The sequence below is a fragment of the Carettochelys insculpta genome, chromosome 5, assembly GCF_033958435.1.
Source record: "Carettochelys insculpta isolate YL-2023 chromosome 5, ASM3395843v1, whole genome shotgun sequence".
NCBI classification, from domain to species: Eukaryota; Metazoa; Chordata; order Testudines; family Carettochelyidae; genus Carettochelys; species Carettochelys insculpta.
This window is the reverse complement of record NC_134141.1, coordinates 87579954-87595121: the sequence shown is the minus strand read 5'-3', so window position 1 is coordinate 87595121 and position 15168 is coordinate 87579954. Positions and strand designations below refer to the sequence as shown.

Genomic DNA, 15168 nt, shown 5'->3' with positions numbered 1-15168 from the left:
ACTTCCCTAGATGACCTGTCTTCAAGAAGCTCTGAAATTTTATATCCCACTGTAGGTATTTTTATTGAGAATCAGAATTAAATGACATGAAGAAAGAACATGTACTCTTTAATTCAGAGTTGTTAATCAAAATCAGTTAATACACTCTGGCTATGTCTACACTAGCCAAAAACTTCGAAATGGCCATGCAAATGGCCATTTCAAAGTTTACTAATGAAGCGCTGAAATACATATTCAGTGCTTCATTAGCATGCAGGCAGCCGTGGCACTTCGAAGTAGCTGGGGTCCTTTCGAAAAGGAGCCCGTCTGGATGAGCCGTGCGGCGGCGAGCCGCGTCAATTTTGAAGTGCCACAGCCGCCTGCATGCTAATGAGGCGCTGACTATGTATTTCAGCACTTCATTAGTAAACTTTGAAATGGCCATTTGCATGGCCATTTCGAAGTTTTTGGCAAGTGTAGACATGACCTCTGTGTTATCTTTTAATCTTTGCCTACATCCATATTGCTGCAGAAGATTGAACTGCTCAGGTTTTGTTTCACACATGCATGAAACATCACTTTCTGGGATTAAAGTCGACCCCAGAACTCCTGGTGAGTGGCAAGAATTAAGCAAGGTTGGCAGGAGAAACGCTCCTATCAACCTTCTTCCGTGTTGACAGCCATAGCAGTCGACCGCTGATAGTTTGATTTTTAGCTACGCAGTTGGCGTAGCTAAAATTGTGTATCAGTGGTCGACTGGTATGTGTGATGTGATCGTTGCCTAACTGATTCCTTAAATCTTGTAGAATAGTTGAAGAGAGTTACTTTATCCTCTTCTTAAAGAATCAAATTGAAATTTGGTTTTATTAAATGGCTCTAAAGAATAGGGCATGTATCTCAAAAAATCCTGTTAATTGTTGGGTTTTATTTATATTGAAGAAACTTTCACCTTCATTTAAAATCCTGAGCTTACCATAAACTAAATCTTCAAAGGCACAATAAAACTGTAAATGGCCAATTTATTTAGAAGAAAAAACATTCTTAAAAGGCAGAAATCCAGAAATTCAGAGTTGTAAAACCATTTGTGACTTTTCTTCAGGCTCTTACTTGCTCTGGGCAAACTTAATCATAATTTATATTAGTCTCCTTTGCTATTTGAAAAAAAGGCATTACCTCATGCATTACACTATTAATTGACGCAGTAAATGGTTGCATACTAGGGGTTAGCTCTGCTCTGTAGGGATAGGTGGCAGGTAGGAGTAGAATGCTCATGTAGTGCCTTATGAAGGAGAACCCACTTCATTTTTGGTCATATGGACATTAATGTCATATATGGACATTAATTCATAATAAATTGCACTGGGATGGCTATAACATTATATACTATATCTACCTGAATACCAAAAGAATTCATTGTGATAAGGGAACACTTTTAGGCCACAATTTTTACTTATTGTGTGGGTGAAATAAGATTTTGTGAGTCATTATAGAACAAGGCTGATTTCTGCATATTCTGTTCCTGATGATCTGACAGTTTTGCAACCAATAAAAGGGGGAGGGGAGCCAGTGTTCCCTGTAAGCTGAGTGCTTGGGCAGCCATCCAAGAGAGATTCAGGTGCTTCCCAGCTGATCATCAGAGCACCCCCAGCCACTCTCAGTGAGCATCATGTTTCTATTGGTGATGCACATAACGTTATTCTGCAGACGGATGGAAAAATTAGAGGGAACTCTGAAGCTGGGGGGCCAATCTTTTATTAGTGTAGTCACTCAATAGCAGTTTTGTGTACAGTACAGATAGACAATCTGTGTGATTTGACTAGGACAAACACACTTAATCTCTGACAGATTCATACCTGGCATTCACCTTTCAAAGAACCAAAATGTGAACAAAAATAATTATTTCAGTGTAAGCAACTGCTTGAGGTGACTGTGAAATGGAGAAATGGTCCAGAATAGGGCATGGGGTGAGGAAGGAGCCCAGTTCCATTCTCTGGGTTTCCCAAAATATTTGTTTGTTTGGAAAAGTAAAATGCACCAAATGCTTGTCATCTTGCCTATGTTGTCTTACACTTACCAGACTACCACAAATCCAAATGATTTATCATTTATTGCAAGGCATTGTGATATCTGTTCCCAGCATCTTAGTTTGCACCATTTTTCACCATAGATGCTGGAACTAGAAGTGTTGGCAGTGCTGGTTTGAAGAGGTTGCCATCGTGTTAAGGATTTACAGTTTGGTTCTGTTGCTCTCAGCAACCCCAGTATACAAATTGTTTTAGCACCTCTGTTTTTCACCATTCCTGTGACCACCCACATCCCACTCTTTTTTCCCTTGTAGGGCCACTCCACCATTTGATGTTTATGGGGAGCAGCATCTTTCCTGTTAATATTGCTGAACATTTACAACATAATTTGCATCTTCAGAATAGTTGTTAAACATTTGCCCTTATTATTTATTTAGGAGATAGATGACTGGGTGTCAAATAGGGTGTCCCTATTTCAGAAAGGAAGGTAGAGAGGATAATTAGTTTTCCTGTGACACAATACAATTCCATACTCATGATTACAGGTCAGGCATTCCTAGTTTCTTGCTCTGGGCATATACCACTAGACGACACACCTCTTTATTGCTAGCGTTTACTGTGACATTTTATATTTGTACACATCTCTCAAAGTAAAGGCTAAACTATAGTTTAAAATAACATACCTCTGGGTTGGGAACCCGTTAAATTTTGATCTAGTGCAGAATATCAGTGTCAAATTGTAAACCCCTGAGCTTCCATGGGATGGAAGAGATACTGTAATTGAATACTATAACTTATCTGATATGCCTAAGGCTGTGTATGTACTCATACGGAAGGTCAACGGCTGAGACATAATTTTAGGTATGTCAGTTGTGTACCTATCATAAACTTTTCAGTTGTTGATTTTGGTGTCTGTCTTCATGGCAGAAAGTAGGTGGGAGCCCTGCTCCTGTCGACCTTCCTTAATCCTACTGGTTTTCCAGGAGTTCTGGGGTCAGTGTTGACCCTGTATGCGAACCAGCACCCAGGAAAAACGAACGTAAGCAGTTGATCTTCCGTGGTAAGGGTAGCTGTAGGCTTAGACCACAGCAATGCAAATGGGTGGTTCTATTTCACATTTAAGACCAAAGATACACTGTCATTTTATTCTAGTGTTTAAATTGTGCCCAGTGAAATTTAATACTTGGGTGATGTCCTGGCTGTGCTGAAGTCCGTGGGAGCTTTTTGTTGACATCTGCAGGGTCAGGACTTTACTATCTATGTTTTTGTTCTGTTGTCAAAGTTCTAATCAATGAAAAAATGGGGAGCAGAATAATGTGAATAAATGGAATATTTTTATACATTGACATCTACCTTTAACTTAAGCTTTAGAGAACACACAGCCCGTACTGTACAGGGTTGGTGCTTTTATTCTGTTTCAAATCCTTCATTGGCCATGTCTACACTAGCCAAAAACTTCGAAATGGCCATGCAAATGGCCATTTCGAAGTTTACTAATGAAGTGCTGAAATACATATTCAGCGCCTCATTAGAATGCGGGCGGCTGCGGTGCTTCGAAATTGACGCGGCTCGTGGCCACACGGCTTGTCCCAACGGGGCTCCTTTTTGAAAGGACCTCGCCTACTTCGAAGTCCCCTTATTCCTATGAGCAGATGGAATAAGCGGACTTCGAAGTAGGCAGGGTCCTTTCGAAAAGGAGCCCCGTCAGGACAAGCCACGCGGCGGCGAGCCACGTCAATTTCGAAGCACCGCGGCCGCCCGCATGCTAATGAGGCGCTGAATATGTATTTCAGCACTTCATTAGTAAACTTTGAAATGGCTATTTGCATGGCCATTTCGAAGTTTTTGGCTAGTGTAGACACGGCCATTTACACTCAAGTGGCCCAGCATAACAATTGAAATCACCATGACAGAGTGATGAATTGAGGAATTTGAGTAGGTATGCTGAGTTGTAGTAAAAGTAAAGAGTTTGATTTCATTGTTTCAGTGTAAAGGTATTTCATACAGCTTTGTGTTATTAACATTGACAGTAAGACATTATAGTCTGGATAATGAACTGAGCCTGATCAGCTCCTTCAAAATCAGTATTCTGTTAATTCTTCAAAGGCCAAGGTCATGACTATTCCTCAAATAGTCTTATTTTAATAAAGTAACAGAAAATCTGAGTTTTACAGAAAATTCATTATAACCATGAAGTAGCAAAAAGGTCAGAAAGCGTCTTTCCTCAATGAAGTAGCAGAGATAATCCCATTTCTTTAATAATCCATTGCCTTTGATGAGTGAAGAGGAGCCCTTGGCATTGCTTCATAAACATCTATCTCTTGATTTACGAACATAATTTGTTCCATGAAAACTGTTTGTATGGTGAAAATTCACAAATAGAAAATGAAATTCCCATTAATTTCAATGTAAAAATTGTGACTGGTTCCCGACTCCCCAAAAAAATCATCCAATATTTTCCCCCACATATGTTATGATACTATACAATCATAAAAATAAGAACAGTGCTACTTTATTGCTTTTTTTATGACATTCATTACCACTAGTCAATTCTTAGATAGTGGTGAAGAAGGTGGTGTTGACATAACTTCCATGGGATCATCTGCGTCACCATTGGAAACCGCTCCATAGTGACTTCAGACTCCTTAATTGGGGTTTTATCTTCAGCTTTTGAGGTTGAGGGTTGAGGATCAGCTGATGATGATGAGGGTTTAGGAGGAGGTGGTGAGGTTGAGGGTTGAAAAAAATGATAGAATTGAAGTTTGTACTGCAGCCTTCTTTTTCCTGTCATACAACTCCTGATAGCACTGAAAGATTTCATGAATTTGACACTTGCTGCCTCCAGAGCACTGAAGAATTTTGAGATTGTTTTAATGTCCACCTTTTTTTTTTTTTCGGTTCATCCCATTCTTCCTCCTCCTTTTCTGATAACCTTTCTGCATCCAGCTGAATTAACTCTTCATTAGTCATTTCTTCACCGTGTGACAGCAGACTTTGAAAATCATCTGTGTCTGCCTCATTGAATCCTGCTTGAGTTGCCAGTTGCATGATAGAATTTGAATGTCTTTCACTTCACCCTCATAAGCATGGAAATCATGAACACATTTTGGCAATAGATCTTTCCAAACACTTTTCATGATACTTTGAGTAATTTTATTCCATGCAGTTGTAATATTTTCTATAGCCATCTTGATGTAGTAGCAATGATGATGTGATCCATTGGGTGAAGTACACAAGTGGTATTTGAGAGCAAAAAAAACCATGGTCTTTGACATTGATAGGGTGACCAGGAGCATTACTGAGGATGAGCAGACATTTATTATACAGATTATTTTCAGCACAATATTTAGAGGTGATTGATAAAAGGTAGCTTGTTATATAATCAGTAGAAACCTGCTCTATCACCCATGCCTTTCAATTAGAATGCCAGGCCACAAGTAATGATGCCTTGTTTAAGCCTTTAAGCTCCCTCAGATTTTCCAAATGGTAAACAAGGTGAGGCCTCAGCTTCACGTCTCTTTCCAAATATCTACCTCAAAGTTGATCCTTTGAGGCCTTGAAACCTGTTGTCTTTGTTTTATCCCTTGAAATAACGATTTGAGAAGGCATTCTTTTCCAGAAAAGCCCCATTTCGTCAACATTAAAGGTTTGTTTTGGAGAATAGCCACCTTCATCAGAATAGCCACCTTCATCAATTCATTGCAGTGTGTCTGGGAAAATATTAACTGCTTGAATATCAGCAGACTATAACAATGTGTATAACAATATGTAGCACGCAGACTATAACAAAGTGAATGCACTTTAAAGCTCTCAAACCAACCGTGACTTGCTTTGAACATTACTTCAGTGGCCCCAACTTGCCTCTCCTTCAGCTTTATTCTTCAGGTCCTCAAAGACAGGACTTTCTCCTTTATGATGAGGAAGCTCCAAGGCATGTTGCATTCATTATGGCTGTCGATCCAATGTATTTAAAGTTTCTAGAGTTTACCCATTATTACATCCTTGGCCTTTATTATTCAATGCAAGTTTTAGCTCCACCAACATACGTTTCTGCAATTTCTTCTATCTTTTCTTTCTGCATGAAGATCATATACACTGATGATGCCGCCAAATTCATTGCCAAACATATGCCTTCGATTGCTGGCCTTCTTCATTTCTTTTAGTAAGTTCAAGTTTGGTAGCCTCGGATATTGCTTTCCTTGGTTTATTTGCCTTAATGACTGAAGAAACTTTTTCATGTCTAGTACCCATGATGATCATAAATAACAAAGTTATTTGAAGATTAATACCACTCACAGTCAAGATGACATGAACATGACAAAGCACGCAAATCAACTTGGAAGAGCTGGGTGACTGAAGGAAACGAGTCAGCCTTGCACTGCATATTGCTGTATTCCGCTGTGTTCATTACTTACAAAACGGATGCTCAGACAAAGGTTGGGTCTTCTTTATAGTGGAAAAAAATGTTTGTAAATTGAAAAATAGGTATAAATTTACATGGTTTGTTGTGAAAATTCATAAATTGAACACTTGTAAATCAAGGGATAGGTGTATCATGGTATAAAACAAGAAAATAAAAACAAAAACACACAAATTTAGGTAACCTGGAAACCATCTGCATTTACAAAAGTATATTACAGTGAAGTGGAGAGTCTAGTGAGTTTTCAACTTTCATCTGGGATGAGTAATAATCTGGTAATGAATGCTGTACGCCCACAGACGTATAAAAAATTGAAAAAAATGCATTGGGAAAGAGATGGAAAGAACTTGCAAACAGCTGTAACTGGAATGGGAAAACCATTGTTGGCAAAGAACTATTGAAATCTTGAACAAATGAGTGGAAACATTCTGGAAATAATTTATCAGCATTTAAGGGAAAAACTGTAGGCTTTAAATGATTTAGCAGAAGAGTAAAATTATAAATATTGTATCTGTGTTTCTATAGAGAATAGCTTATTGTAGATGGCACAGGTATATTATAGTGCAGATAGACTTGGTACCTTAAACTTTCCAGGATATATATAATTTTTGTGTGTTGTCCAAAGATTGTTTATTCTCTTACAGAGAAAATATTAAAGCTATGTCTACACTAGAGAGTTTTGTTGAAAAAACCTGTGGAGCATCCACATTCCCAAGGCATTCTATCGACAGTAAATTGATGGAACACGGAACTTCTGTCAACAGAGTTCTGCTCCTCCCCATGAGGCATAACACTTCTGCCAAAATATTCTGTTGACAGACGGCTGGTCTGGAGGCTCCAGGGGCCCTCTGTTGACAGACAGGGATTCTGGGACACTGGGCAGCCTTGTCTGCTTTGCTTCCAGTTGGCTGTTTTGTCAAGAGAGTGTCTGGGCCGTCTGGCCACTCTGTCAACAGAGCAGATCGCTCTTTTGATCCATTTGGCTATATGGCCGTGATCTGTTGACAGATGGTTTCTTCTGGAAGAAGCTTCTGTCGACAGATTACTCTAGTGTAGACATAGTCATAATAAAGCTTTTAAGATCCAAAAATACCATTGAACATTTATATCCAGTTTCATTAGGAATTTTTCAGTAGTGTCTTATAGGAGGAAAACACTTTTAGCAAGAAGTAATTTATTAGTCTGCTCTTTATTAATGCATATTTGTTAATATCTATGAAAAAGAGATTTATCAAACTATTTTTACATTAAATATTTTACAACTATTTAAACAGCGATAATGAAACTGTGTACACACATGTAGGGAATACATATGTATTTTATATATATATATATATATATATATATATATATATATATATATATATATATATAATAAAATTGCAATATGTCATTCAATTATTAAACTCAAACACTAAAAACTTTTAATTTAAAACTAACTTTTTCGAATGCCAAGTGCTTTTTTGTGTCTCCAGATTCTTTATAGATTTTATTTCAGAAAGGATAGGCTTGTAATGAACTCAATAAGTTGCAAATTATATAGGGCAAATGTAAATTTTATCATAAGAAAATATTTCAAGACATGAACAATATGAGCCAAAGTCTAATTTCACTGAAGCCAGTGGGAGTTTTGATAGTTGACTTCTGTGGAACTAAGAATGGGTCTTGAACAGATAGTTTTTTCCCACTTCAGCTATCAAGTGCAGACTTTGTTATACAGCCAGTTTTTATTTAAATCTCATTAAATACACAGTGATGTGTTATCTTTTTTAACCATTATTTTTTCCTGCTGTTGACACTTTGAGACCTATTTTCACTCCCTTCACCAAAACTCCCTAAATAAAAGTGTACCCTAGTTGCAGAAATCTGAGTTGCATGCTTGTTTCAGGCAGGAGAAAATATATTGTAGAGTTGTTACCAAGCCTGTTGTTTCAAGAAACGAGAGGCTAAACATATATACACCACATCTTTGTCTGTTGTTTACAGTTGTAATTGTAACCCTTCTGCTGGAAGGAGTTGGCAGCAACCAGGGCCGGGTTCAACATCTAGGGGTTCCTTTTCACCCGTCTCATACAGAACTGGCTCAAGCCCCCACCCAGCAGCCTGGCAAATTCACGCACCCCTGGGCACCTTGGAGAGGCAGTTCTTCCCCACTAGCAAGCAGAGTCTGAGTGTAGAAAAGAACATTTAATAAGAGGCAGAAAGGTCAATTAGCATAAGCTTGAGAAAACACCACACCCAGAGTTCATAACCAGTCCTCAAGTAACTGTCCCAGCTCAAGTGCATTGAGCCATGTCTTTGGGCTCTCAGACTCACCAGTCCAATACAATAAACAGCCAATCCACACACCCAACTTTCTGCACACCCCCAATTCAAATGCCCCGCTTACAACTTGGTCCAGTCTGTGCAGGCACTGACACCTCACGCTGATGCATTCCCTCATGGAATGTGAGACAATGCCACCTTTGCGCTGGTACAGTGTTCTGCTTCCTCCTACTGGCCAGTTGCACTGTCCACTGCTCCTCTTACTGTCTGGCCACACCATTTATCCGCCGCTGCTCCTCTAACCATCTGTCCACCAGTCACCCTGTCCATTGCTCCTCCTACTGGCTACCCACCAGTTGCACCATCCGTCTATATCCACTGTGGGTTTGGCCTGAGGCAAACCCTGTGATTTCAGCTCTTAAGGGCCTCAGCTACCACCCTGCAATTTCAGCTTTTAGTGGCCTCAGCTGCAACCCTGTGATTTCAGTTCTTAATATCTACCAAAGTAGAGTCTCATAAAAACCACTAGTATCTAGCTTTATCTTTTAACAGGTGGGGAAGGCTAGTCAAACCAGGCTTATGGCTATATAGCCAAGACTTAGACAGGTCCAAGGTACTTAGCTCATATCCCTCCCCATCCTGCTTTACAGTGCTTTAAACCAGGGAGCCCAGTGTAATCCATGTCTTATGCAGTTATGACGACTGCCCTGTCCCCCACAATGACTTGGACCATTGGTGAGATTTCACAATTCTTATGCTGAGTGTTAGCACAAACTGTGATTTTACAGCAATATGTTTACAATAGACAAACTCTCATTGCTTCCTTGCTACCCATCAGTCTTTGTTTGCAAGGTATCACATATGCACACCTTTGCATTCTCATGCAAATGATCTCTGGGAGACACATTCCTCCCAGCCTTCAGCAGCATTGAGTTCCTGCTGGCACATTCCTTACATAGTTATTCCTATATATATTTTTTTTTAAAAATGGGTGCACTCAGTTTAGGATTGTGAAAGCCTCCCTTTTTAAGAAGAAAGACTAATTTGTCTGGGTTAAGTCTCTTGTTCTTTCATTTGTGGGGACATTTTCCAGAACTGAAGTGAGAGTTAAGTGCCCAACTGCTGCTGACTGTCAGTGAGAGTTAAGCATGTAATTGCCCTTTGAATTTTTGAAAATACCTGTCTGTATTTCGTGTGTGTGTGTGTGTGTGTGTTTTATAACTGGTTTTGGTGGTTTTTTCCCTCTATCATGGCGTGTTCTAACTATTGCTTAGTTAATGTGTACTGATACTGTCTTTGTCCTTCCTTACCTCCGATATTCTTTCCTGAGTTCCCTGTATTTTTTAAGGACCTCGCTTGCAGTTTTGTGCTGTTCATCTCAGCGGCGCAGTGCACAACATGCTGTCCACAGCGGGGATAGCATGGGCTAACACAGCATTAAGTGAATGCGATGTGCATCCAGTCCTGGGCCACAACCATCATGCAGACAACCCAGGAAATGCTGCCTAAGTTTCAGATATGTATATAGCTGCCTTTCTGTGAATGGCAGTGCAGCCCACAGTTCCTGCTGTGCTGTCTGTCACTTTGCATCCCTGACAAGCTAGTTCTGCCCCTGTGTGTCTTCTGTGGCCAGGCTTGCGTTGGGACCTTTTTAGGTCAGTGTAAAGTTACCTACTACAAAGCCTGCGCTAGACAAAATTCTCCTCTGTCTGAGGTTTTAACAGACCCTTTGCTATGTCACAGTATAAAGAGGTGTACTGGAGGACAGAATACCTCATGACATCTTGGCTACGTCTACACGTGTATGCTACATTGAAAGAGTTTATCTCTAGGGCTGGTGCTGTCAACGTTCAGCGTCGACATTGGGCAGCACCACATCGAAGTAGGCGCTGCAGGGGAGCGTCTACACGACAAAGCAGCACACATCGAAATAAGGGTGCCAGGAACAGCTGCAGACAGGGTCACAGGGCGGACTAGCACTTCCAGGGCAACAGCTAGCCACTCCCTTAAAGGGCCCCTCCCAGACACACACAGCCTGCATAGCATGCGGTTTGCAGAGCCATAGGCACGCACATCTCGGTGAAGCAGTTATGGACCCCCAGCAGCAGCAGCAGCAGCAGCAGCAGCAGCCAGAGGTCCACTCAGCCGCCCCTGCAGGAGCAGTGCTCGCCCTGCTCAATGCCATGCAGGAGGCAGCTGATCACCTTTTATTCATGGAAGAGGAGCTGCCCCCAGGGGAGGAGGAAGCAACCCCAGACCCTGCTGCCCCCCGCCACACACACCGCTGGCTGTGGAGCTACCCCTCGAGCACCGACTGGTGGGAGCGGCTGGTGCTCGGCGAGTGGGACGACCACCACTGGCTCCAGAACTTTCGTATAAGCCGGCAGACATTTCTGGAGCTCTGCCAGTGGCTCACCCCCGCACTGAGGCACCAGGACAGCGTGGAGAAACGGGTCGGCATTGCTGTCTGGAAGCTGGCCACACCAGACAGCTACCGATCCGTGGGGCAGCAGTTTGGCGTCGGCAAGGCCACTGTTGGGGCTGTCCTCATGGAGGTAAGAGGACCCACGGGGAGGGGGAGGCAGCCCTGGGAGGGGAGGGAAGGGGAGATCTGGGGGTGGAGGGGAGGGGAGGCCTGGACAGGGAGGGCCAGACACACCCTGCACACCCCTCATTGGTGCTCTCCCATGTCCTTCCCCTGCAGGTCGGCCGCGCCATCAACACCCTGCTCCTCCACAGGCTCGTGCGGCTTGGGGACCCGGATGCCACCATCACGGGGTTTGCCACCCTGGGCTTCCCAGATTGCTTTGGGGCTCTGGATGGGACCCATATCCCCATCCGAGTTCTGGAGCACAGCGGAGGACGCTTCCTGGACAGGAAGGGCTACCATTCGGTGGTCCTCCAGGCCTTGGTGGACAGCCGGGGCCGCTTCCTGGACATTTATGTTGGCTGGCCTGGCAGTACCCATGACGCCCGGGTATTCCGGAATTCGGGCCTGTGCCACCGGCTGGAGGCGGGGACCTACATCCCCCAGCAGGAGATCCCTGTGGGGGACACCACGATGCCACTCTGCATCGTCGCAGACGCGGTGTACCCCCTCCGGCCCTGGCTCATGCACCCTTACAAGGGCCATCTCACAGCCAGCCAAGAGCGCTTCAACACGCACCTGAACCACACGCGCCAGGTGGTTGAGTGCACATTTGGCTGCCTCAAAGGGCGCTGGAGATGTCTCCTCACCCGCCTTGATGCGGGCCCCACCAACATCCCCCAGATTGTGGGCACATGCAGCGCCCTCCACAACCTGGTGGAGAGTAAGAGGGAGGCATTCTTTCAGGCCTGGGCTGTGGAGGCTGGCAGGGCTGACGTGCAGGCACCCGCTGCCCCCAGTTGCCAGGTGGACCCTAAGGGGATCCGGGTCTGGGAGGCCCTGCGGGCCCATTTCGACCAGGCCACGGGGTGAACGCTGGCAGGCCCCCCACTGCACCCCCCCATCCTCCACAACACTCCCTGCCCCTACGCCCACACCACAGAGCACCCAAGAGCATACACCCCCCCACTTGCAAATAAAAATAGATCTGTTGTTCGTGAAACCACAAAACGGTGAATTCTTATTATATTATTACTACATATATTGTATGATAAACAAACAGTGGAACACAAGGAAGGGGAGAACTATTTACATGGAGGGGGCAGGTATCATAAAATAACAGGGGTCTAATACAAACTATATACAACATAAATAAAGGGGATATGTACAAAGGGGGGGGGCCACGTCCTGGGCCTCGCACCCCCTAATGTCCAGCGCTGGGGATTGGCGGGCGCGACCCTCACCTCGGCCTCAGCCCTGGCCAGGGCTGGCTGGGGGCCGGGTGAACTGGCAGATACGGCTGGCGGGTGTCAGCAGGCCCCAGGTCCCCCTTGGCGGATGGCCCCTCGGTGGCGGACGGTGGTGGGACAGCGGGTGGAGCAGTGGGTGGAGCACCGGGTGGAGCAGGCAGGGCGGGCAGAGCGGCGGCCGGCGCGGCATGGGGGGCCAGGTAGTCCGTGATGCGCTCAAACGTGCGCATGAAGGCCTCCCATGTCTCCTGGCGCCAGGCCAGCGCCCACTCCTGCAGATGGAGGCTCCGCTTGTCCACCTGCAGGCACTGCTCCGAGATCTCCAGTTGCCGCCGGAGGATCGCCAGCAGCTGGGGGTCCGTTGCCATCCGGTGGTGGTGCTGGGTCCGCCGTCGTCCCCGCTCTGGGGCTGATCGGTGCTCTGCCGAGGGGCTGGCCTGCAGTGATGGCCCCGGTAGGCTCTCCGGGACCACTGACACCTCGCCGGCGTTCTCCGGTCCCTCCGATGGTGCAGCTGCGGAACACGGGGGGGAAGAAGAGTGGAGACAGCCGTTAGTGTGGGCCCCGAGCCGTGGCCCTTGTCCCCCCACCCCTCTGCTGCTGGTTCCCCATCCCTGTCACTGGGAGATGCTGCTGTTGATGATGGGTGTCCCACCCCCTCCCCTCAGGGGACCCTAGGTTCCACTCCCCCCATCCACGGGGATGGGGCATGGCACTGTCGTGCTGGGGGGGCAGGGGCTGACGCACTCTTCTGAGGGACATGCCACTGCTGTCCTTGGGGCCATGGTCATGTGGGCATGTGGAGGGCCCTGGTCATGTCTGTTGTCCCCGCCCCTCAACCCCGGGGGTGTGCACCGGGGGGGTACATACCTGACGGTCTGTTCCCACGGTCGGGGAACACCCTGTGGGCGTACGCCCTGCTGGAGCTCCGGGACGGCAGCGCGATGTGGAGCCCCCTGTCGCTGGAGGAGGACTCCCCCTCCTCCTCCTCCTCCGGCATCCCGGGGTGGGCTCCTAGGGGGGCCCCTGAGGTGCGGGGCTTGCCTCCGGGGCGGACTGCGCCTCCGGGGCCTGCTGGGGCTTGTCGGCCGAGGTGTCAAGAGTGGCTGGCGGGGGGGAGGTGTGCCGGGGGCCCAGGATTTCCCTGAGCTCCCTGTAAAAGGGGCAATTGACAGGGGCGGCCCCAGATCGGCTGGCCGCATCCCGGGCCCGGGCGTAACCCTGCCACAGCTCCTTGACCTTACTCCTAATGTGGTCAGGAGTGCGGGCAGGGTGACCCCGGGCGGCCAGGCCCTCAGCCAGCTGAGCGAATGCATCCGCGTTGCGCCTCTTGCTCCCCATTACCTGGAGCACCACCTCCTGGCTCCAGAGCTCCAGCAGGTCCCGGATCTCGGCCTCCGTCCAGGAGTGGCCCCGCTGCCTCTTCCCCAGCTGGCTGCCAGCCTGGGAGCCCTGGCTCCCCTTGTGGGGGGTGTGCCCTGGGGGCGCTTGGGGGGCTGGTGGGCAGTCATCGCAGCCGGGGGGGTGTGTCTCTGGGCTGCAGGGAGGCATGCAGGCAGGCCACGTGGCTGTGCTGCCGCCTGCACACTCTCTCAGCTTCCTGCACAGGAAGGCAGGGGGCGGGGAGTTTTAAGGGGCCGCTGCATGCGGCGACCATAGAGCTCAGGGGCTGGGGGGAGCGTCTCTCAACCCCTCAGCTGATGGCCGCCATGGCGGACTCCGCTATTTCGATGTTGCGGGACGCGGATCAGCTACACGTGCCCTGCTTCGACTTTCAGCATCAAAGTAGGGCGCTATTCCCATCTCCTCATGAGGATAGGGACTTTGATGTCTCGCCGCCTTACGTCGATGTCAACTTCGAAATAGCGGTCGCCACGTGTAGACGTGGCGGGCGCTATTTCGAAGTTGGCGCGGCTACTTCGAAGTAGCCAGCATGTGTAGCCACGTAGACACGGCTCTTGTGTTTTATATATTTTTATTGAGATGGCAGCACCAAGCACACCCAACAATAGAGCTTTTACAACAATAAATGAGACATAAAAAGTTCAGTTTCTCAAATTACAAGCAGAAGACATGCTATAGTATTCAAAAGCTCTCATAGGATCAAATCTCTCAGATTTGTAAATATTAGTTGCTTCCACTGCCCTTTAAGTTTTTTTCACATTGGAATCTTCATCTTGCTTTTGTCTCATAGCTAAGTAGTTATTTTGAGTGAGGTCACGTGAGTGGCTAAAGATTCCAGTGAAGAGGTAAATTGTATTACTGCATGTGTTCAGACTTATAATAGTGGATGTGTTAATTGCACTGATTCATTTAGAACAGGAGTTGGTAACCAAAACAGCCAGAAGAACCTTTTTTTAATTTGGTAAAAAAATCAGTAATTTAAGAACTGCAAAAGTAGTGCGTTTCTTGAGGTTTCATTTTTTTGTCTCTGGTGAATTTCTCATCGCAAATAAGACACAAAAAGAGCCCAGACAAACTCCATATAAATGCAAAGAATTGGGTCCATTCAGTTTGAAATTCTTTGTTTTCATCTTTTGATTCTCCTCTTTTTTGAAGCCGTTCCAGCCCCAGTTTAATTATGCCGATTTTACTTCAGGTTTAATTTCAGTTTTCTTTCTTAAAATGTATGTTGCCCTTCAC

General features: G+C 45.9%; 1 protein-coding gene across 1 annotated transcript in view; it reads left to right on the top strand.

Annotated features, from left to right (window-relative positions):
• ARSB (arylsulfatase B) overlaps window positions 1–15168 on the top strand; it is a 102792-nt gene that overhangs the window by 69149 nt on the left and 18475 nt on the right. The window lies entirely within an intron of this gene.